The sequence below is a fragment of the Dermacentor albipictus genome, chromosome 3 (genome assembly GCF_038994185.2).
Source record: "Dermacentor albipictus isolate Rhodes 1998 colony chromosome 3, USDA_Dalb.pri_finalv2, whole genome shotgun sequence".
Classification (NCBI taxonomy): domain Eukaryota; kingdom Metazoa; phylum Arthropoda; class Arachnida; order Ixodida; family Ixodidae; genus Dermacentor; species Dermacentor albipictus.
Genome location: NC_091823.1, coordinates 187,767,462 through 187,791,301, shown reverse-complemented (window position 1 = coordinate 187,791,301; position 23,840 = coordinate 187,767,462). Strand labels below are relative to the sequence as shown.

At 45.9% G+C, this 23,840-nt stretch overlaps 1 non-coding gene across 1 annotated transcript; it reads left to right on the top strand.

Moving 5' to 3' along the window:
* Positions 1 to 6,431: 6,431 nt before the first annotated feature.
* Positions 6,432 to 6,504, top strand: TRNAT-CGU (transfer RNA threonine (anticodon CGU)). The gene has a single exon. It is a non-coding gene; the product is annotated as a tRNA-Thr (tRNA).
* The last annotated feature ends 17,336 nt before the right edge of the window (positions 6,505 to 23,840 follow it).

Genomic DNA, 23,840 nt, shown 5'->3' with positions numbered 1-23,840 from the left:
TGGGTCTAAAAATTAATCTGCAGAAAGCTAAAGTAATGCTTAACAGTCTCGGAAGAGAACAGCAATTTACAATAGGCAGCGAGGCACTGGAAGTCGTAAGGGAATACATCTACCTAGGGCAGGTAATGACGGCGGATCCGGATCATGAGACAGAAATAATCAGAGGAATAAGCATGGGCTGGGGTGCGTTTGCAGGTATTCTCAGATCATGAACAGCAGGTTGCCATTATCCCTCAAGAGAAAAGTGTATGATAGCTGTGTCTTACCAGTACTCACCTACGGGGCAGAAACCTGGAGGCTTACGAAAAGGGTTCTACTCAAATTGAGGACGACGCAACGAGCTATGGAAAGAAGAGTGTTTGGCGTAACGTTAAGGGATAAGAAAAGAGCAGATGGGGTGAGGGAACAAACGCGAGTTAATGACATCTTAGTTGAAATCAAGAGAAAGAAATGGGCATGGGCAGGACATGTAATGAGGAGGGAAGATAACCGATGGTCATTAAGGGTTACGGACTGGATTCCAAGGGAAGGGAAGCATAGCAGGAGGTGGCGAAAGTTAGGTAGGCGGGTGAGATTAAGAATGTTTGCAGGGACGGCATGGCAACAATTAGTACATGACCGGTGTTGTTGGAGAAGTATGGGAGAGGCCTTTGCCCTGTAGTGTACGTAATCAGGCTGATGATGATGATGATGAGCGATGCTCGAGACGGAATTGGCGTGCTGAATGTTCTGGCGAGCGATGGAACATTGGCGGCGCAGCTCGTCAAAGCTCTGGCAGAGGTTAATGAGGACTGACACGCTAGTTGGGCTTTTGGCCAGCAACATCTGGAATGCGCTGTCCTCGATGCCCTTGAGGATGTGTTTAATCTCGTCATCCTCTGACATGCCGGGATTTACCTGCTTGCACAAATCGAGAACATCCTCGATGTACTTGGGGAATGTCTCTCCAGGCTGCTGTGCGCGCTGGCGTAGACGCTGTTCAGACGCGTAGCTTACGCACAGCTGGGCGATCAAACACTTCAGCAAACAGAGTCTTAAACGCGGACCAGCTCGTAAAGTCGGATTCGTGGTTGAAAAACCCATGTTTGGCTACGTCAGCTAGGTAGAAAGGCACGTGGGTCAGCTTAGACTGGTCATCCCATCTGTTATGGGCACTTACACGTTCGTACGATGACAGCCAGTCTTCCGCCTCGTGTTCGGCGGTCTCGCTGAATATGGGTGGGTTCTGTTGACGATGGACGCCGGCGCAGATGACAGTGGCAACCGGGGCTGCAGGCAACGAGGTGACGGGATCAGGCATAGTGCACGGAGATCTTATTGGCAGGGTTCGAGTGCGGAGATCCAGGACGAGGCGAAGTATCTCAGCAACCTCCACCAAATGCGACGAGGTTTATTGTCGTTCACAACGGTGTGGAACACTAGATAAATCAAGGCACTGCAAGGGCTGTCCGTAGCACGGGGCTGGCTCGCGATCACGGCACGGCCCTTCGTCTTCCTCTTCAGACGGCACATACACAGGGGCGCGTCTGCTTCATTACTATATGAAAAAGCAAAGAGCCTAACACGCTGCCTTGTGATACACCGTTTTGCACTGGTAAAAAAAGCATTGTCGATTATATATAGTGCCTGCTTCCTGTTTTCCAAGTAAGACTAAATTAGAGCCAGAGGTGATCCGCGGATTTCACTAAGTTAAAGCTTGTAAACTAAAATATTATTGTTCAGACAGTCATACGCCTTACTAAAATCGATAAACAGGCCGAGACTGAAAAGGTTGTCTCGAATTATTTCTTTAATTGTTAGCAGGGCGGTTTCTTGATCGCCCTTACCGGAAGCCTAATTGGGCGTCACATATAACATTCTTACAATGGAAAAATTTAGACAAACGAGAGAATATCACCTTTTCTAATCCTTTGGAAAAGATAGGAATGACAGAGACTGGCCTATAATTTCTTGTGCCGTTTCTGTCACCGCCCTTGAATGACAATGACAATGATGTTTATTTGCATCAGTACATGACGCGAGGGGCATGCAGAAAAAGCTGCCACATGGACTGCTTGACGTAGCCGCAGGCCCCCGCATTGGCGTTTGCGCGGCGTTAGCGAGCACAAAGGTAGTACATCATTGTTTAGATATGTCCTTTACACAATAGTGAGCATCGCTAACCATGCGAAGCAAATGAAGGAAAAAAAGATGTGCTCGAACAGGTCATACTAAAAAACATCTCTAACCAATAAGGATAAAAAACAATGATAGGCACAACGGTATCGCAACTGTTCAAAAAAAAAAAACACGAGGGTGAGAAAGATATAATCATAACACAAGCTGTAACAATAACATTTCTTATACAAGCTAAACAAATGAAAAACCAAGAATATAAACTATACAATAGGACTAGTTGGTTTTGATAAGGAAAAATTTGCGAACGCCAAGGAAACAATCTACTGCAGGCAGAAACAACTATACAGAGCTTTAAAAGAGGTATTTTCTAATGCGGTGGTATCGTTGTGTAATTTATTCAGTAACCTTGTGAGGTTGTTACGAATAGTTTGTTGTCCGTATGTCGTTCTGACGGTTTCTACTTTCCAAAACTCTCTGGTCCTTGTCGTATATGCTGTAATGTTGATTTCTAAATCCGCTAGTCTTCTTAGAAAGCTGGCTCCATTTTTTGTTTCTTGTTTGTACGTTCTACAGAGTCGATAATCGTAAATAGTGGCAATTAGCATTACATTGTATTTTATAAAAAATTCACGTGTATGAACATATTTTGGAACATTTTCTACGACTCGTAGGAATTGTTTTTTGCAGTACATAAAGTTTTTCCAAATTTCCCTGCATGGTACTAGCCCAAACTAGGTGACAGTAGTTGTGACTAGAAAGAAACAGTGTGTTGAAAATCAGCATCATTATTTTTGTTGGCAGTATATGACGGTTACGGTAAACAAGCCCGATTATTTGAGATAATTTTGTCGCCAAGGAATTTACATGCACATCCCAAGATAGGTTTTCTTGAAAGATAACACCTAAATGTTTAAAGTACGGAACTATATCGATAGGCGTTGAATTTAGCAATATTGTCGTAATAATTATTGCGCCTTTATTTTTGCTTCGAAAAATTATTCTTTTGTTTTGTTTTGCTTATATTAAGATAAATTTTACGTGCCCATTCATGCAATTTTTGAAGAATAAAGTTTGCTTCCTCAACTAATTCATCCGCCGAATTTCTTATCAGGAATATGCTAGTATCATTGGCGTAAATTATATAGAATAAGACGGTCACCCTACTTTTCTTCATTTCATCAGGATAGACGCCAGTTTCTAGAATCAGGTTAAAGATATGAGCAATCACAGGAGCTATGAATTCTATGACATACTTAACTGGTTTTATTTGAAGGTTATCTATGTCTAAGGCCTTGCTATTGTTTAAGTTCATGAATATCCTGTAAACCTCTAATTAATCGGTAGGTTCAAGGAAAACACTGTCGGCGCATGCGTTCATCGGCGTTTCTGAATTCGGTATCTGATTTACTGGTATTCCAATGTTCGTGAAAGGTGTATTGAAATGGTCCGCTAGTGCTTTCCCCGACAGCTCACTTCCTTTATGGTTTATTCTTCCTACTGGTGCGTTCTTTCTACCGCGGCCTATAACGTCGTTTATCAATTTCCAAACTACATTGGGCTGTTTCCTTGCAAGTTCAGAATATATTTGCTGATGATATCTTCGCTTGGCGTGTCTAAGATCGGCGTTTAGTTTGTTTCGTGCGGTTTTCAATCTAATCAACATTTCTGACGACCGAGTACGTAGAAAAGCGTGGTAAAGTTTATCCTTGTTCTTTATCATTTTAATGTGTGCGGGTGTGACCCACGGTTTTCTGATTTTTTTTAGTGTTTAATTTCTTTGAAAGGAAAATGTGAAGGAAATATTGTTACGAAATCGGAAATGAACTTTGTGTACGCAACATCTGCGTCTTTTATTCTGTATAAGTGGGACTAATCGTGAATACTAATGTTGTACTTGAATGTTTCCAGAGCGCTATTTTATATATATTGAGCATAAATTGGCATTTGAGGACGCCTGCAATTTTTCGGATCTGTGAAATAGAACATATACACAGGACAGTGATTGCTAATACCTGAGGTAAAGGTACCAGCTTGGTTGACGATAGTTTCAATGTGGGTAATGAGTAGATCAATACAGGATAAAGTAGTCTGTGTAACACGTGTAAGTGTGTTGATTAAATTCATTAAACCAGTCGACTGAACGGTAATAAGAAAACGTGGGGTTAAGGTGCTATTCCCTGTGACATCTACATTGATATCTCCTCCGCAGATGAGGCGAAAATTATTTGCCCTAACGTAGTCTAAAAATGTTTCAAAGAAGTCTATGAAACTTGAAATAATGCCATTCGGAGGCCGGTATACTACCGTTATTATTTCCAAGTTGCATTTCAAGGTCAGCATCTCTTAATGACACGTTCAAATGCAGAACTCCGGAACAGGAACGCAGTGGCGCTGTGTTTCAATGTGTGCGGCAGCACCGCCACCACGCCTGTTCGGCCGGTTAATGAAATAATTGCTGTATCCATTTAGGCGTAGTGCGTTGGTATTGCTATTGAACCATGTTTCGGTTAGCATAATAATACTAAAATGAAAACTGAACTCGCTCAGCAGTTCTGTTATCTGGTCTTTATTATTAGCGGAGCGAGCATTGATATGTAATATTGAACTAAGAGGCTGGTGTGGAAGCTGAACGCGAGAGGGTAAAATGAAATCGTAACATTCCATTTTGACCATTTATGACGTATCGACGTATCAAATAGCGGAACATGATTCAGGGCCCGCCTAGGTAGAGTACGTTTCACCAGGTAAAGGAGCACCTGTAGCTTCAGGGACGGGGCCTATCTTTGCAAGGTCCCATTCACAAGATATATATGTAACTTCAGAGTCATAAGCCTGCCTTGCAAACATCTTACCGTTGCTTGTCCAAACTGACTTCCAGTTATAGTTATGCTTCCTTTTCACTGCCATTCCTAGCAGTTTTTTCTGTGCCGGACAAAGGTGTTCGTTCACATATACTGGTGTTTCATCCTCTAGTCCTATGTCTTTGTTAGTGAGCCGTGTCTTCTCTGCTTTCCTGAGAGCAGCATCACGCTTTCGTTTTGACTTAAATTCAACCACAATGTTTGTTATGGCAGGCTTCCTGGTAGGAACACGATGACATGTTTCGATGTCAAATTCAGTGATAGGTTGTTTTATGGCGTTTGCAATCTCGGACAAAATGGCCACAAGGTTTTCGCTCTCCGTCTCGACGACCCCAAAAATCTCAAGATTCGCTCTCTGTCAGTATTACTGTGAATAAACAACTCGCTTTTCTAGGTCTGAGGCAGTCATTTCAAGAGTAGAGCATTTAGCCTTAAGCACATCATTTTGATTTGCTTGTTCTGTGCTTTTTGATTTTTGTCCTGCAGTTCTTTCTTCATATCGCAGATTTCAGCATAAGCGTACTCAGGACTCTGAGCAAAATTACATTGTTCAAGGGGTAAGTCGCTTATTCCATTCCGAAGTTCCCTTTCCATTGATTCCTTAAATGTCTTTAGTTCTTGTTTGAGCTCTTCTTTTAGCCTAGCAAAATCGTCTTTCATTTTAGCCAAATCTTTCGACGTGCTTCGCAAGATAACCAACGAAGTAAGCATTACAATTTGACAGTATAGCGGCGACTGACGCAGAGAAAAAGAAAGTTACGTGTGTACCGTACTAACCTGCTGCACAGAAAGCAGCAGGCGCTTAGATGATGCTCTGTTGTCGCCGCCACTGCCAGGTGAGCCGGCCAGTGAAACGATGTCTTCTTTTATAGCCAGCTGCTCATCGAGATGCTGCTGATCCGTGCACAGATACGCCTCCTGGTGGCGACGTCTCTTGGTGATGACAGTGCTCGTATACGGCGCGTGAGAGCCGTACTGGTAAAGGGCGTCGGATGCAGCTGCGCTGACCGCTGATCTGCAGCAAAAAAAAAAAAGGAGCAGGCGCTTAGATGATGCTCTGTTGTCGCCACCACTGCCAAGTTTCTTTAATTATTAATTTATCGTTTCTTTATTTCATTTATTAAGCACCAGTAATTTACCCTGTGTTGTCCTTGGTGTCGGTGTTGGCTTCTTATGATATGACTAATAAATATCGGGGCCCTCGGTTAACCCCCTTTCTTCTCGCTTATTACATAACGAGGGTCTAGAATCCGGCTACATTGATGCCTTCAGGTAGCATATATGGGTTTATTGACCAGCTGCCTTCACCCAAAGAGATCACGTTCTCGTGACGCCTGGGGCAAAAAGGACGTTCCACGTCCGGCGCCAGGGTCTAGGAGTGGTAGCGCTGGCTAACACTTCCAGGGCTCTACTACGGCACATAAATACCCAAGAAACTGGTTGGGAACCAGCGCCGCGGTAGCTCAATTGGTAGAGCATCGCAAGCGTAATGCGAAGGTTGCGGGTTCGGTTCCCACCTGCGGCAAGTTGTTTTTTCATTCACTTTAATTTCCATTAATTTATTGTTTCTTTATTGAATTTATTAAGCACAAGTAATTTTCCCTATGTTGTCCTTGGTATCAGTGGCTTCTCATATGACTAATAAATATCGGGCCCCCCTCGCTTAACCCCTTTTCTTCTCGTTTATTCCTGTCACGTAGTCACTCATAGAGCGTAAATTGCTACGTTAGCCTGGTCACTAAGAGCACGTAACTTACTTCAATCCTGTCACCAGGTAACTAACAGCAGGTAAACAGCTGCATTGCTGTCACCTAGTCAATCACAGCACCTAATTTGCCGCATTCCTGTCGCCTGGTCGCCCACAGTGACTTGCTGCATTCCTGTCGCCGGGTCACCCACAGCGCGTAACATGGTGCATTTCTGTCACCTATTCTCTCAGAGTGTGCAACGTGCTGTAGTCTTGTCGCCTGGTTGCCCACCGCTCGTAACTTGCTGCAATTCTGTCTCCTGGCCACTCACAGCACATAAGTTGCTCCATTCTTGTTGCCTGGAATCTCACAGCATCACACGTATTCCACTGCTATTGTCTGGTCAGTCACAGCAAGTTACTTGCTGCAATCCTGTTGCTGGTCACTCGCAGTGCATAACTTGCTGCAGTCCTGTCCCGTTGTTATTCACAGTGCGTAGCCTGCTGCAAACCTATTCCGTGGTAGCTCTGAGCTTGTAATTTCCTGCATTCCTGTCACCAGTTCATTCACAGTGAGTAACGTGCTGCATTCCTGACACGTAGTCACACATAGTGCGTAACATGCTGCGTTCCAGTCACCTGGTCACTCAGAGCATGTAACTTGCTTCAATCCTCGCACCAGGCCACTCATAGCGCGTAACTAGCTGCATTCCTGTCGCCTGGTCACTCACAGTGCGTAACCTGCTGCATTCCTGTCGCCTCGTAACTCACAGTGCATAACTTGCTGCAATCCAGTCACCTGGTCACTCACAGCGCCGAGCTTGATGCAATCGTGTCGCCTGGTAACCCGCAATGTGTAACTTGCTGCAATCCAGTCGCCTGATAGTTCGCAGTACGTAACTTGGTGCAATCCAGTCGCCTGATCCCTGACAGCACTTATAGGGAAGCTGAAGATTCTGTCGAATTCAATAAGACGCTCATATACGGATGCGGGAACTTTATAAACCATGTAGGTAAAATGTGTTTTTTTTTCTATTAGGAGCGACGTAATCGTCGGTTGAAATTGCGCTGTAGCTCCGCCTCCCGTTGAGTGAGCGAGCGGAGCGGAGACCGGAAACCGCGGTGTTGTGACGTCAACTCTAGTGTTTCGTTCCTTCGCAGCGTCCGCGACCGTGCCTGACCGCGCTTGTTTCTGCGTGCGTGCCATCGTAATCTGCTTAGATCGACCCTGCATTCCTTTGTTGGTGCATCTGCGTGTATGTAGAGTGGTAGTCAACGTGCGTGGTAGTCAACGTGAGTGGTAGTCAACAAATGAAGGTCACTACACATACTGCATGAACCGGGAAGCTTTTCACGCGTTTAAACCATCTTTGTAGATTGCCGACAGCTTTGGACAGCGCACAAATGCCGACGATCGCATCCCCGCTTACGTTCCACGAGGAGGCATGCAGGAACACAACACTACAGTTGTTTGACCGGAAACGAGCTCACTAAATCGGCGAAAGATCGGCGAGATCACTAGATCGCTTTGCAAAAAACATACTCACCAAAGAGCATTTCCAACACGAGATCCCAAGACTTTGCTTTCGTTCGCGTCGAAAGCACTGCTCGCACCAGCATCGTTTGCTTCTTCGAGAGGCCGGCTCTTCGAAATCGGCTCGTACATGTAGGGAGTAACGCCAAATTCCTCAGAAAAATGCAGTCTCTATAAATTTTCCATTACCGTCTCAGAAAAACGGCACCGAACTACCTGGCACCGCGTTTCATGTGTAGCGGCAGTGGTCGGTTACTAGAGTTGACGTCACGAGGCGCACCGACCAATCACAGGCGGAAACGAGACGCGCGAACTGGGCGTGTCCGCTGCTGCACTTTTTGTCGAAAGAAAATATATTTGCGCTTTCTTTCGCTCAATTTCGATACGATATTCGAATTAGGAGGGTTGAAAACCATTATGTACAGATGTTCACTCATTTTTTCTGGAAAACCTTTCAGTTTCCCTTTAACTTGGTGCATTCCTGTCCCGCGGTCACTCACAGTGGGTAACTTGTTGCGCTCCTGTCACCTGAGCACTAACAGCACCTAAATTGCTGCAGCCCTGTCGCCTCGTTGCTCACTGCACGTAACTTGCTGCAGTCGTGTCCCCTGGTAACTCACAGCGCACAAATTGCTGCAGTCATGTCGCCTGGTCGTTCACAGTGCGTAACTTGTTGCATTCCAGTCACCTGGGCACTCACAGCACGTAACCTGCTGCAGTCCTGTCGCCTGGTTGCTCCCAGCGTGTACTTTGCTACATTGCTGTTGCCTGGTCCCCGGAAGTGCGTAACTCGCTGCCTTCCAGTCGCCTGATCGCTTACAGCACGTAACTTGCTGCAGTGCTGTCGACTGGTTGCTCACAGTGCGCGACTTGCTGCATTCCTGTCGCCTGGTCACTCAGGGCACCTCACTTGCTGCAATCCAGTCGCCTGATCGTTCACAGGTACGTAACTTGGTGCAATCCAGTCGCCTGATCCCTAACAGCACGTAACTTGCTACATTCCTGTCACCTGGGCACTAACCGCACCCTAATTGCTGGAGCCCTATCGCCTGGTTGCTCACAGCGCGTAACTTGCTGCAGTCCTGTCACCTGGTCACTCACAGCGCGTAACTTGCTGCATACATGTCGCCTGGTCACTCGCAGTGCGTAACTTGCATTCCAGTCCCCTGGGCGATCACATGACACAACCTGCTGCAGTCCTGTCGCCTGGTTGTTCACAGTGCTTACCTTGCTGCATTCCTGCCGTCTGGGCACTGACAGTGCGTAATTTGGTGTATTTCTGTCGCCTGATCACTCACTGTGCGTAACTTGCTGCCTTCCAGTCGCCTGATCGCTGACAGCACGTATCTTGCTGCAGTGCTGTCGCCTGGTTGCTCACAGCGCGTAACTGGCTGCATTCCTGTCGCCTGGTCACCCACAGCGCGTAACTTGCTGCAGTCATGTGGCCTGGTCAGTCAGAATGCGTAACTTGCGGCAATCTTGTCACCAAGTCACTCCCAGAGTGCAACTTGCTGCTCACCTTGTCACTCACAGCGCATAACTTGCCGCAATAAAGTCGCCTGATCGCTGACAGCACGTAACTTGCTGCATTGCTGTCGCCTGTTCATACACCGCACGTAACTTGCTGCATTCCAGTCGACTGATACAGACACCACGTAACTTGCTGCAGTCCTGTCGCCTGGTCACTTAGAGCACCTAACATGCTGTACTCCTGTCACTTGGGCCCTCACAGCACGAAACATGCTACATTCCTGTCACTTGGGCACTGACATCCCGTACCTTGCTGCATTCCTTTCGACTAATCACTCAATCAATGGATGTATGGTGTTTATTGGCGCAAGGGCCACGTATGGCCAAAGAGCGCCAGGTCCGTGGTGATGCCTTCGCAATGTAGTTATGAGTTATATGAGGTTGATGTGACGTGGGTGTAAAGGGGCTTTAAATATAGTAGCTCTAGGGTGTGTAAAACCTACCTGCAATAAGAATTTGTCGGTGAGAAATGACGTTTTCTATGAGGCTTTGAATCCATCGGGAAAGAATGATGCAAAATAGAAAATATGTGAAATGGTAAAATTATTTGGAGCACTACTGCCTCGCCAGAGCCCTTGAAACACAAGGGTCTCGAGGCATGTGCTATATGAAACAGCTATCACAGCGACATCCTCAGAAGAGAGGAGACGCTACGAACGTATGAGGCTAGTAACATGCAACACAAGATCTTTCAGAAAACGTAGGACCGCGGTGGTCTCAAAGTGCGGTTCTGGGCCGAGTAGCATTACAGGATGAAGGGAGATCTGCCAGTAAGCTATAGGGGAAAATGTTTCTTCCTTTCAGATTCGGCTGCCCGACACTCCAGGAGGATGGTCCGCCTCTACCCGCATCTACCACACCTTAGAGGATCATTTTCAGTGAGTAAAAAGTTATGCGTGCCAAATGTGTTTCCTATTCTGATACGGCAGAATAGGACATCTGTTCGCCGTGATTTTCTTGCGGAGGGCCAAAAACACAACTGTGGCTTTATCACGTGCAGTTTATTATTTATTTCTTCGTCCCACATGTGTTGCCAGTGGTTTCGTAGTTTCCTTCTTAAGAAAGGCTTCAGATCTGTGACAGGGACCGAATCAGTAGGATTAACTGCATGCAATGAAATTGATGTGGCCATCTGGTCCGCTAGAGCGTTACCCTCGATGTCCTTATGTCCAGGCACCCGGCATATAATCACATGTTGGTTAGATATATATGCCTTACACAGCATGGAATAGAGTTCATTAATTACCGGGTTTTTGTGGTTACAGAATGACATCAAGGCCTTCACAACACTAAGGGAGTCCGTATATATAACTGATTTTCGGAGTTGTGTTTTCCTTAAATGCTGCAGAGCAGGCAATAGTGCTAGGCGTTAGCCGTAAAGATGCTTGTTTCCGGATGCAGTACATCGGATTCCGAGAAGGATGGACCGACGGCTGCGTAGGACACCCCGTCGTGTGACTTCGATGCGTCTGTGTAGAACTCCGTGCAGGAGTGTCTGTACTGGTGTTCCCGGAAATGCATTTGGATTTCAATTTCTGGAGCATGCTTTGTAACTTGCATGAAAGTTATATCGCATTGTATCAGCTGCCACTCCCAAGGAGGTAGCACCTTGGCTGGATGCATTAGGCGAAGCTCGAGGAGTGGGACATGTATTTCATCACTGAGCTCCCTCACACGCAGCTAGAAAGCCTGTCTTACGGAGGGACAATTGCGAAAGAGTGTAGCATATGTCATATCGTTAACGGTATTAAAACACCCATGTTGAGGATTAGAGTGGACTTTCAGAAAATATGTTTGGATGGTGTATGTTTTCTGCAGATGGAGTGACCACTCATTTGATTCTACATACACATTTTCAATGGGACTTGTGCTGAAAGCGCCCGTGGCCAGTCGGATTCCCAGATGGTGGACCGGATCTAGCATCTTTAGTGCGCGCGGGGCGGCAGAATGATAAGTCACGGAACCGTAGTAAACCGTGATCGAATGAGGCTCTTGATAAGATTCATTAAACATTTCCTGTCGCTGCCCCATGTTTTGTGGGATAAAACTTTCAGTAAGTTCATTGTTTTTAAGCATTTGACCTTCAGATGCATTATGTGTGGAATAAAAGTTAGTTTAGAATCAGGTATGATGCCTAAGAACTTTTGTTCTTTGTTCACAGGTATTCGCTGACCATACATTTCGATACTGGAATCTGCAATGAGCCCTTTGTTTCTCGTGAAAAACACGCAAGAACTCTTATTGGGGTTCACTTTAAATCCGTTTTCGTTTGCCCATTTGGACACTTTGTTCAAGCGCTGTTGTTGCACGATTTGAAACCTATCTGTATGTCGTCTACATAAACCGAATAAAAAATTGCTGGTGCTAATGAAGCACGAAGGGTGTTCATTTTCACGATAAAATGCATGCAGCTAAGCACACCTCCTTGAGGTACACCAGTTTCTGGTATAAAAGGTCGCGACAATACATTGCCGATTTTAACGCGCAAGATACTTTTGGACACATAGCTTTCTAGTATACCTACCATATTTCCACGAATGCCCATTTCCGATAAGTCTCGCAAGATCCCGTATCGCCACGTTGTGTCATACGCGTTTTCCATATCGAGAAATATTGATAAGAAGAACCGTTTATGTATAAATACGTCCCGGATATGTCCTTCAATACGTACAAGATGATCAGTTGTGGAGCGCCTTTCTCTGAAGCCACACTGATAGGGATCCAGCATTTTGCTCTGTTCAAAGAAATGAATGAGTCGCCGATTAATCATTTTTTCAAATACATTACAAAGGCAACTTGTGAGGGCTATCGGCCGGTAACTTCCCACCGAGGAATGATCTTTGCCTTGACTCAAAAGAGGGATCACAATGGCTTCTTTCCATGCAGTTGGAAGGTACCCTGCATCCCAGATAGTGTTGAAAAGTGTAAGTAGTGTAACGTGGGTGTCATTGTGTAAGTTTTTGATCATTTCATAAATTATTCTGCCAGATCCCGGTGCAGAGCTCTTGCATGCGCTCAAGGCAGCTCTCCACTCGGCAATACTGAAAGGACAGTTGTACGGTTCCTTCTGTCGACATTTTCTTATGAGTGACTTACATTCTTCTATTTGTGTATATTTGAGAAAGGGTTTTGAATAATTGGTTGAACTTGACACGCGCTCAAAGTACTCCCCAAGTGAGTCTGCCTGATCAAGCAGGGTATCGCCTTCTGTGTTTACCAGAGGGAGTGAATATGTTTGTCGTCCTTTTATCCTATTAACCCTGTACCAGACTATCGCCTCATCTGTATAAGAGTTGAGAACCGATAAAAAATTTCTGGCAACTCTCTCTTCTGGCCTGTCGGCGCATTCTCCTGGCTTGAGACTTTGCTTTCTTGAACTTAATCATATTGTCTGCAGTGGGAGAGGCTCGTAACGATCCCCACGCTTTGTTCTTTTTCCTACTGGCGATCCTACATTCATCGTTCCACCACGGTACACGTCGTTTGCATGCCCAACCACTTATTTCGGATATGCATTTTGATGCGGCATCTATTATGAATGCTGTAAAATACTCCACAGCAGCATCAATTTCTAAAGAAGACACATCGGCCCATGAGATGCTAGTGAGAGTTCGAAATTTCTCCCAGTCGGCTGTATATATCTTCCACCCAGGAACTTGTGGAGGATATTCATTTTCTTTACGTGTTCTTAGCAGTATGGGGAAGTGGTCGCTCCCGTAAGGATTGTTCGTAACTTCCCATTCGAGTTCGGGCAGTATAGATGGGGAAACCATACTAAGATCTATTGAAGAAAAGGTTCTGTTTGGACGAGAGTAATACGTGGGTTCCTTCTTATTCAGCAGGCACGCACTAGAAGAGAAAAGGAACGGTTCAACAAGGCGACCTCGCGCATCTATACGAGAGTCGCCCCACAAGCAGCTGTGTGGATTGAAATCACCCAGAACAACATAAGCTTCTCGAAATTAATCTATGAAGGACTGAAATTCGTGTTTATTTAATTTGTAATGTGGGGATATGTAAAGAGAGCAAACAGTGATAAGTTTGTTTAGCAGAACAAATCGAACCGCCACTGCTTGAAGGGCCGCTCGTAGCTGTAAATCTTGACACGCTATGCTTTCTTGAATTACAATGGCAATACCACCCGATAATGCGATAGCATCATCGGAATCTTTGCGAAAAGTAACATACTGTCGAAGAAAGTTTGCGTGTTTTGGTTTTAAGTATGTTTCCTGTAAGCGCAGCACTTTTCGGTTGTGTTCGTGGATGAGTTCTTGTACATCATCAAGGCTCTTAAAAAGACCTCTGACGTTCCAGTGAATGATTTGTATATCCACATTTAGAGTAAATTGGTGCTGTGTATACAGAAACAGAAGTGATGCTTTAGATTACAAAGCTCTTTCGAGGCCATGTAAGATGTTTTGCCCTTTCTGGAACGTTCGAATGAGCCTCGCCGCTCCTTAGGCGATTGGTGCGCCATGAGGATAGGTGTGGTGTCCATTGCTTCTGAGGCGCCGGACACGCGCTCTTGCGAGCGGGAAGTTTTCAAAGAGAGTGCCGCATAGGAAGGCTAGACCCCTGCACCCACCAGCCCGGAGGTCGATGGGGCTCCCTGCGAGATTTGGCTGCGCCGGCTATTGCCAACGCTTGAAGGGGTCGGGAAGGTGGAGGCAGCCTTGGCAGCGTCTACCTTCGGGGCCGCTATCAGTCCTTCGGGATCGCTGCGTGTAGCGCAGGTTTCCGCAGATAACTCTTGTGGGGCTGGCAACCCGTGGGTAGCCTCGCTTGCTTGCTGGTTGGATGGAGTAGGCTTACGTACTTCCATCCTGAGGGCAGGAGCCAAAGATACCTGCTCGCTGCACGCGGGCTCGACACTTGGCAATGGCCGCTGCGACGCTGCCCCCCGACGCGCCGCATCAGTATAAGCTGTGCTGTGGAAAAGTTGGCACTTTTTACGGGCTTCCTCAAACGAAATATTTTCCTTGACTTTGAGGGTGATAACCTGTTTTTCTTTCGTCCAGTTCGGACAGGAGCGTGAGTAGGCTGGATGTTCACCACTGCAGTTTACACAGTGAGGTGTGCCACTGCATTGGTCGGAAGGGTGGCCCTGCACGCCGCACTTTGCACAAGTTATTTGACCACGGCAGCTATGCGAGCCATGGCCGAACCTTTGGCATTGGAAACAACGTCTAGAGTTTAGAATATACGGTCGGACAGTTAGCCTAATGTATCCCGTTTCAATTTTTTCCTGCAGAATGCTAGATGCAAAGGTTAAGACGAGGTGTTTGGTCGGGATTTCTTTGTTGTCCCGTCTAAGGATAATATGCTTTACATCGGTCACATTTTGATCTTTCCACCCTTGCAGGAGTTCAGCTTCTGTGAAATCCTGAAGGTCTGCCTTTGACATGACTCCGCGTGAGCTATTCATTGATCGGTGTGATGTAACAGAAACTGGAACGTTACTAAATGTCACCAGACTGTCTAGCTTCTCGTATTGATTTTTCTGAGGGATCTCAAGAAGGTCTGCGCTTGCCATTATCGTCACATTATAACTGACCCTAAAGCTTCGGTCAAAGATTTTGAAACTATGAATGGTGAAATGAGTCTGGCCTGTTTTGCAGCATTCTCGCTGTGTAGAACGTGGTATTTCGGGTTTGCATTCCTGTCACCTGTTCACACACAGCGCGTAACTTGCTGCATTCTAGTCGAGTGATAGAGACACCACGTAACTTGCTGCAGTCCTGTCGCCTGGTGACTTAGAGCACCTAACATCACCTGGGACATCACCTGGGCCATCACTGCGCGAAACATGCGGCATTCGTGTCGCCTGGCCACTCACAGTGTGCACTTTGCTGCATTCCTGTTGCCTGGCCACCCAGAGCGCCTAAATTGCTGCATTCATGTCATCTGGTCACTCACAGTACGTTACTTGCTGCGCTCCTGTCCTCTGGTCGCCAACAGTAACTTGCTGCACTTCTATCGCCCATTCTCTCAGAGTGCGTAACTTGCTTTAGTCCTGTCGCCTTGGTTCCTCAACACTCGTAACTTGCTGCAATGCAGTCGCGTGATCGCAGACAATACGTAACAGCTGCAATCCTGTCGCCTGATAGCTGAAAGAACATATCTTGCTACATTCCTGTCGCCTGGTCACTCACAACACGTAACTTGCTGCACTCATGTCGCCTTGTCACCGACAGTGCGTAACTTGTTGCTCCGGTCGCCTGGGCACTCACAGCATGTAACTTGCTGCAGTCCTATCGCCTGGTAGCTTACAGCGTGTAACTTGCTGCAATCTAGAAGCCTGATCGCTGACTGTACGCAACTTGCTCCATTCCTGCTGCCTTGTAAATCACAGCGCTTAACTTGAGGCAGTCATGTTGCCCGGTCACACACAGTGTGTAACTTGCTGCAATCCTGCCTCCTGGTCATTCACAGCACATAACTTGCTGCAATCCTGTCGCCTGGTCACCCGCAAAGTGTACCTTGCTGCAATGCAGTCGCCTGATCGTCCACCGCACGTAACTTGGTGCAATCCAGTCGCCTCATCCCTGACAGCGCGTAATTGCTGCATTCCTGTCGCGTGGTCACTCACAGTGCGTAAGTTGTTGCATTCCTGTCACGTGGGTACTAACAGCAACTAAATTGCTGCAGCCCTGTCGCCTGGTTGCTCACAGCACGTAACTTGTTGCAGTCATGTCATCTGGTCACTCGCAGTGCGTAATTTGCTGCAGTCATGTTGCGTGGTCACTCACAGTGCGTAACTGGTTGCATTCCAGTCGCCTGGGCACTAACAGCACGTAACCTTCTGCAGTCCTGTCGTCTGCTTGTTCACAGCGCTTACCTTGCTGTAGTCCTGTCGCATGGCAAATAACAGCACGTAACCTGCGGCAGTCCTGTCGCCTGGTGGCTCACAGCGCGAACCTTGCATCATTCTTGTCGCCTGGTCACTGAGAGTGCGTAAATCGGTGCATTACTGTCGCCTGGTCACTCACAGTGCGTAACCTTTGGCCTTCCAGTCGCCTGATCGCTGAAAACACGTATCTTGCTAGATTCCTGTCGCCTGGACACTCACAACACGTAACCTGCTGCAGTCATGTCGCCTGGTCAACCACATTGCGTAACTTGTTGCATTCCGCTCGCCTGGACACTCACAGCACGTAACATTCTGCAGTCCTGTCGCCTGGTAGCTTACAGCGTGTAACTTGCTGCAATCCAGTAGCCTGATCGCTGACTGTACGCAACGTGCTGCAATCCAGTCACCTGATCGATGACAGCCCTTAATTTGCTGCAGTCATGTTGCCCGGTCACACACAGTGTGTAACTTGCTGCAATCCTTTCTCCTGGTCACTCACAGCACATAAGTTGCTGCATTCCTCTCGCCTGGCCACTCACATTGCCTAACTTGCTGCAATCTGGTCCCCTTCTCACATACCGTGCATAATTTGCTGATATGCTATCCCCTGGTAACTAACAGCGAGTAATTTGCGGTATTTCCTTCGTCTGATTACACACCGCGCGTAACCTGCTGCAGTCCTGTCGCCTGGTCACTCACAGCGCGTAACCGGTTGCAATCGTGCCTCCTGGTCACTTACAGCACATAACTTACTGCATTTCGTTCGCCTGGAAACGCACAGCATGAAACTTGTTGCATTCCTGTCGCCTGGTCACACACAGTGAGATACTTGCTGCAATCCTGTTGCCTGGTCACTGACAGTGTGTAAGTTGCTACAATCTTGTCCCATTCTAACTCAGAGTGCGTAACGTCCTGCAATCCTATTCCCTGGTAATTCACAGCGCGTAATTTGCTACATTCCTGTCGCCAGGTCACTCACAGCGCGCAAGATGCTGCATTCCTGTCGCGTAGTCACAGCGTGTAACATGCTGTCTTCTAGCCGCCTGGTCACTCAGAGCACAGAACTTGCTTTAATCCTGTCGCCAGGTCACTCACAGCGCGTAACTTGCTGAATTCCTGTCGCCTATTCTCTCAGAGTGCCTAACTTGCTGTAGTCCTATCGCCTGGCTTCTCACTGCGCTTAACTTGCTGCAATCCAGTACCCTGATGACTGACAGTAGGTAAGTATGGAGCATATAATATACACGCATCTAGTTAATTTTTTTGAAAATAACAACTTTTTCACAGGTATGCATCATGGTTTCCGTATGAACTTCTCCCGTGACACTCAGCTCATCCTCTTCACTAATGACCTACATGCCAATTTAGATTCTGTTTTTTTAGCAGACTGTATATTTCTCGAATTTTCCAAAGCGTTTGACAAAGTGAACCATGCATTGCTTCTTCATAAATGAAACGTTTTGAACATAGAGCCCTCCGTAATTGATTGGATTTGCGCGTTTCTGACATCACGTGTTCAATTCGTAAGCGCTAATGATGCTAACTCACCTTTAGATCCAGTTGACTCCGGTGTCCCGCAAGGTTCCATGCTCGGTCCTTTATTATTCCTAATTTATAATAATGACTTGCCCATTCACGTTTCCTCGAACATTTGTCTGTTTGCGAATGACTGCATCTTGTATCGTAATATACCTAATTCCTCACATATTCTAGTTATTCAGAAAGACCTCAATAACATAAATGATTGGTGTCGTACGTCGGGCATGGAATGAAACATCAGAAAGTGTAAGACTATGAGGATTTCTCGTACTAACGTGATCTGCCCCTCCTATACGCTAAATAGCATCCCACAAGAATGTGTAACGTCATATCGATACGTGGGGGTTCACATTGCCAGCAATTTATCCTGGAAAACTCATATTGATCACATAACATCTAAGGCTACTCGTACACTGGGATACTTTCGTCGGAAATTTTCTCTAGCACCATCATCGCCAAAACTCTTATTGTACACAACTTACACTCGTCCACAGCTAGAGTACGCATCATCAGTATGGGACCCTGGTCATGACACCCTCATACAGTCTCTAGAAGCAATACAGAATCGCTCAGCCCATTTCATTTTCACCAACTACCAAAGAACTGCGAGTGTCCCTAACATGAAAGCTCTCCTACACCTCCCGCTGTTATCAAACCGTAGAAAACTATCTCGCATATGTCTTTTCCACAAAATCTACTACCACAACGCATATCTACGCTCTATGTTTGTTCAACCGCCACCATGCATTTCATCTCGCATTGACCACCGCCAAATGGTAAACATTCCGCACTGCAACACCGTCGGCTTTTCATATTAATTTCTTCCCCAAACGAGCAAAGATTGGAGTAACTTACCCGCATTACTTACAAGCATAACTAACACCAATAACTTTAAAACCACACTTCAAGGCTTCTTGGTATAAATTAACGTTTCGTTTGCTTGTTCTGTATAATAACTGTGATTATGCCAGAATTTCAAGTTATGGCTTGTATTTTCATATGGTCTGTCCTTTTCTTTCTTTCTTTCCTTTCTTTTTTTTTGTTACACCATGCATTTTTGCCACGCTTGCGAATTTCTATTTACCAGTCTTATTATTTGGAGACTATCTTTTTGCCATGTTGTTACCTTCCTTCCTTATTTTTCCTTCTTTTTATTTTTTATTGACTTCCATGTATTTAGCTTTGGCGCTTTGTTCGAAAGTTTTTGCTTCGTTGTACTTATTTTTACTATAATCAACTATTGTGTGATTTGCCTCTGTTTTAACCTTTCCCCTCCACTCTGCAATGTACAAACGTACCTTGAAGGTATAATAAATAAATAAATAAATAAACTTGCTGAAGATCAGCGTCGTTCACAGCGCGTAACATGCTGCAATCCTGTCGCCTGATCACTCACAGCTTGTAACATGCTGCAATGCAGTCGCCTGATCGCTGACAGTACGTAACTTGTTGCAATCCAGTCGCCTGATCATTGACAGCACGTACCTTGCTGCATTCCTGTCGCCTGGTCACTAACAATGTGTAACTTGTTGCATTCTTGTCACTTGGGCATTAAGAGCACCTAACTTGCTGCAGTCCCGTCGCCTGGTTGCTCACAGCACGTAACTTGCTGCAGTGCACTCACCTGGTTGCTTACAGTGCATAAATTGCTGCCTTCCTGTCACCTGGTAACTCAGAGCATGTCACAGTCATGTCTCCTGGTCACTCACAGTGCGTAACTTCTTGCATTCCTGTCACCAGGGCACTCACAGCACGTAACCTCCTGCAGCACTGACTCCTGGTTGCTCACTGCGCGTGCGTCTTACTGTATTGCGGTCGCTTTGTCCCTCACAGTGCGTAATTTGGTGCATTCCTGTCGCCTGGTCACTCACGGTGCGGAACGTGCTGCCTTTTTGTCACCTTGGCCATCACAGCGCGAAACATGCTGCATTCTTGTCTCCTGGCCACTCAGAGCATGTAACTTGCTGCATTCCTTTCGCGAGGTCACTGACAGTGCGTAATGTGCTGCATTCGCGTCAACTGGTCACTCACAGCGCGTACTTTGCTGCGTTCCTGTTGCCTGGTCACACAGAGCGCGGAACTTGCTGCAATCTTGTCCTCTTGACATTGGCAGAGCGTAACATGCTGCAATCCTATTCCGTGATTGCTGACAGCGCGCAATTTGCTGCATTCCTGTTGCCTAGTCGGTCAGAGCAAGTAAATTGCTTCAGTCCTGTCGCCTGCTCACTCACTGAGCGTAACATGCTACAAGCCTGTCTCCTGGTCACTCACAGCACATAAGTTTCTGCATTCCGATCACCTGGACACTAACAGCACGAAACTTATTGAATTCCTATCGCCTTGTCACTCACGTTACTTATTGCAATCCTGTTTCCTGGTCACTCTCAGAGCATTAAGTTGGGTCACGTCTATAGTACCCAACTTCGAGAAGGCCGATGACGCCAGCATACTAAACCACCTTGCGCACGAATTTCAAGCTTATACTGAAATAACCTCCGACCCGTCAATCGATGTAAACACAGCCTGGATTCATTTTAAGAATATGGTTTGCGATTGCGTGACTAACTATGTTCCGTTAAAAAACAAGCGACCACCAAGAACAAGCCCATGGATAACTCGGGAAGTCATCCATGCAAAGCGTCATGTAAAAAGGATATGTAACTCTATTAAAAATCATGGATCATGCCCATCCAAAACTAACAAACTAGCATGCGACATTTTCGACAGACAGCCAAAGAAGCTAAAGAACATTATTTTCATGTAACGCTGCCTAACTTTCTGACAAACAGCCCTCAGCGATTCTGGAACCACTTCCGCCCTACTAAAGGCACGTTATCGGACTTGTCTCCTGAGGAAAAAACTAACAACGCTAATGCGTACAATAACTATTTTCACTCGAACTTCACAAAAGATGACGGTAACCTGTCAGACTTGAGTAGCAGTTCAACATCGCACATCGATCCTTTAATCATATCTGACGCGGGTATCCTTAAAATTTTGCTCACTCTTGACCCTTACAAATCATGCGGACCAGATAACATTCCAAACTATGTTCTAAAGAGATACGCAGAGTGGTGCAGCCGATACTTGGGCCTCATATTTCGAAAATCCCTATCACAATCATCCTTACCCGACGACTGGAAAAATGCTAAAATCATCCCAATACACAAAACAGGAGACACTTCATTGCCCTCTAACTATCGACCAATATCTCTCATTAGCACCGCTTGCAAGATGCTCGAGCATATCATACTTAAACACCTAACAAACTTTCTTGACACTCACAACTTATTAACGCCACACCAGCATGGATTCCGCCATGGATTGTCAACCGTCACGCAGCTTACCGAAGTTGTGCATGACTTCGCATTTAACGTCAACAGATATAGCCAGACTGATATAATATTATTAGACCTTTCGAAAGCATTTGATCGCGTATGCCACAGTAAATTATTAGCAAAATTGCGAGATTTTATTGGGAATGGGGAAATTTTAGACTGGGTAACAGATTTCTTAACAAACCGGACACAATTCGTACTATTTCAGCATGTGGAATCTGCGACAGTGCCTGTCACATCAGGCGTCCCCCAAGGATCCGTGTTGGGGCCACTGTTATTTTTAATTTGCATTAACGACATAACCAGAAACATTGACTGTAACTTCATACTGTTTGCTGATGACTGTATCATCTACCAAACAATTCACACCTACGAAGACTATGTTTCGCTTTGAAACTCACTAGACCAGCTAAATGAATGGTGCAAAAAATGGCAAATGTCGATAAACACAACTAAATCAGTTTGCATGACGGTAACAAGAAAAAAACAACCTTACGACTTTCCGTGCTTTATTAACGACACAATGCTAACGAAAGTTCACCAGCATAAATACCTAGGCATTACTCTAACTTCTGACCTGAGATGGGACGCGCACATTGCCAACGTGACCTCGAAGGCATTACGCAAGTTATTTTATCTCCGAAGATGCCTCCGCCTCGCACCAACGTCGACTAAGCTTCTCGCGTATACTACTTTCGTTAGACCGGTTTTGGTGTACGGTAACACAGTTTGGTTTCCCCATTCAGTAACTAACATAACGAAACTTGAAAAAGCACAGCGAAAAGCGCTGCGGCTTATTTACAACAAGTATAAGCGCACAGATTCACCCACTAACCTTGCGGCTATATCGGGTTTAGCGACGCTCTCATCAAGAGCGAAGCAAGCATGGCTCAAATTTTTGTTCAGCTTGATTCACAACTATTATAAGATAGACCTAACAAAATACATATGTTTTTCGCAGTCGCGATGAACGAGACATAAACATGCACACGCTTTAACAGAATATTCATGCCATAATGACACATTCATGTACTCTTATTTCCCCCTCGTGATAAGGGAATGGAATCGCCTCGATCCTTCAGTCATTTCTGCAGACTCATTATCTCAGTTCACATCACGGTTAGAATCCATATCAAGCAATCAGCAACGCATTTTTATTCACATAACATGCTTTGCAACTATTGTAAGCCATGCTGATTATCTTTAAGGTGTTTACTATTATTTTTGTTCCCGATTTCTGTCCTTTTTATGATGTATTCTCTTTATTGCGGTGCATGTCTCCTAGAAATGTGATATCTATATTTGTTCTTTTTTTGCGTATTCTCACCTTGTTCATTTACGTTCCTTGTTTGGTTTATTGACACACAATTTGTATGTACACGTATTACCATGTATTTCATTTTTGTTTGTCCACCTGCTATGGTCCCTGATGGGACTGGCAGTATTGAAAATAAATAAATAAATAAATAAATAACTTGCTGCAATCCTTTATAGTTGTCACTCACAGTGCGTAACTTGTTGCAATCCTATTCCCTGGGAACTCTCAGCACGTAACTTGCTGCATTCCTGTCACCTGGTCACTCACAGCGCGTAACATGCTGCATTGCTTTGGTGTAGTAACTCACAGCGCGTATCTTGCTGCAGTCATGTGTCCTGGTCATTCAGAGGGCATAACTTGGGGCAATCTCGTCACCAAGTCACACCGAGAGTGTAACTTGCTGTATTCATCTCACCTGGTCACCCACAGCGCATAACTTGCTGCAGTAAAGTTGCCTGATCGCTGACAGCATGTAACATGCTGCATTCCTGTTGCCTGTTCACACACAGCGCGTAACTTGCTGCATTCTAGTCGACTCATACAGATACCGCGTAACTTGCTGCAGTCCTGTCGCCTGGCCATTTAGAGAACCTAACATGCTGCACTCCTGTCACTTGGGCCCTCACAGCACGAAAGTTGCTGCATTCCTGTCGCTTGGGCACTCACATCTCGTAACCTGCTGTATTCCTTTAGACTAATCACTCACAGCACTCAACTTGCTGCATTCTTTTCACCATGGCCACTCACAGCGTGTAACTTGCGGCATTCTTGTCACCTGGTCAATCACAGTGCGCACTTTGCTGCTTTACTGTTGCCTGGGCACCCAGAACGCATAAATTGCGGCAATATTGTCGCCTGGTCACTCACAGCACGTTTCTTGCTGCAATCCTTTTGCCTGGACTCTCACAGTGTGTAAATGGCTGCAATCCTGTCCCCTTGTCACTCACAGTGCGTAACCTGCTGCAATGCCGTCCCCTGATTTCTGACAGTGCGTAAATTGCTTAATTCTTGTTGCCTCGTCACACACAATGCGTAACTTGCTGCAATCCTGGCGGCTGGTCACTC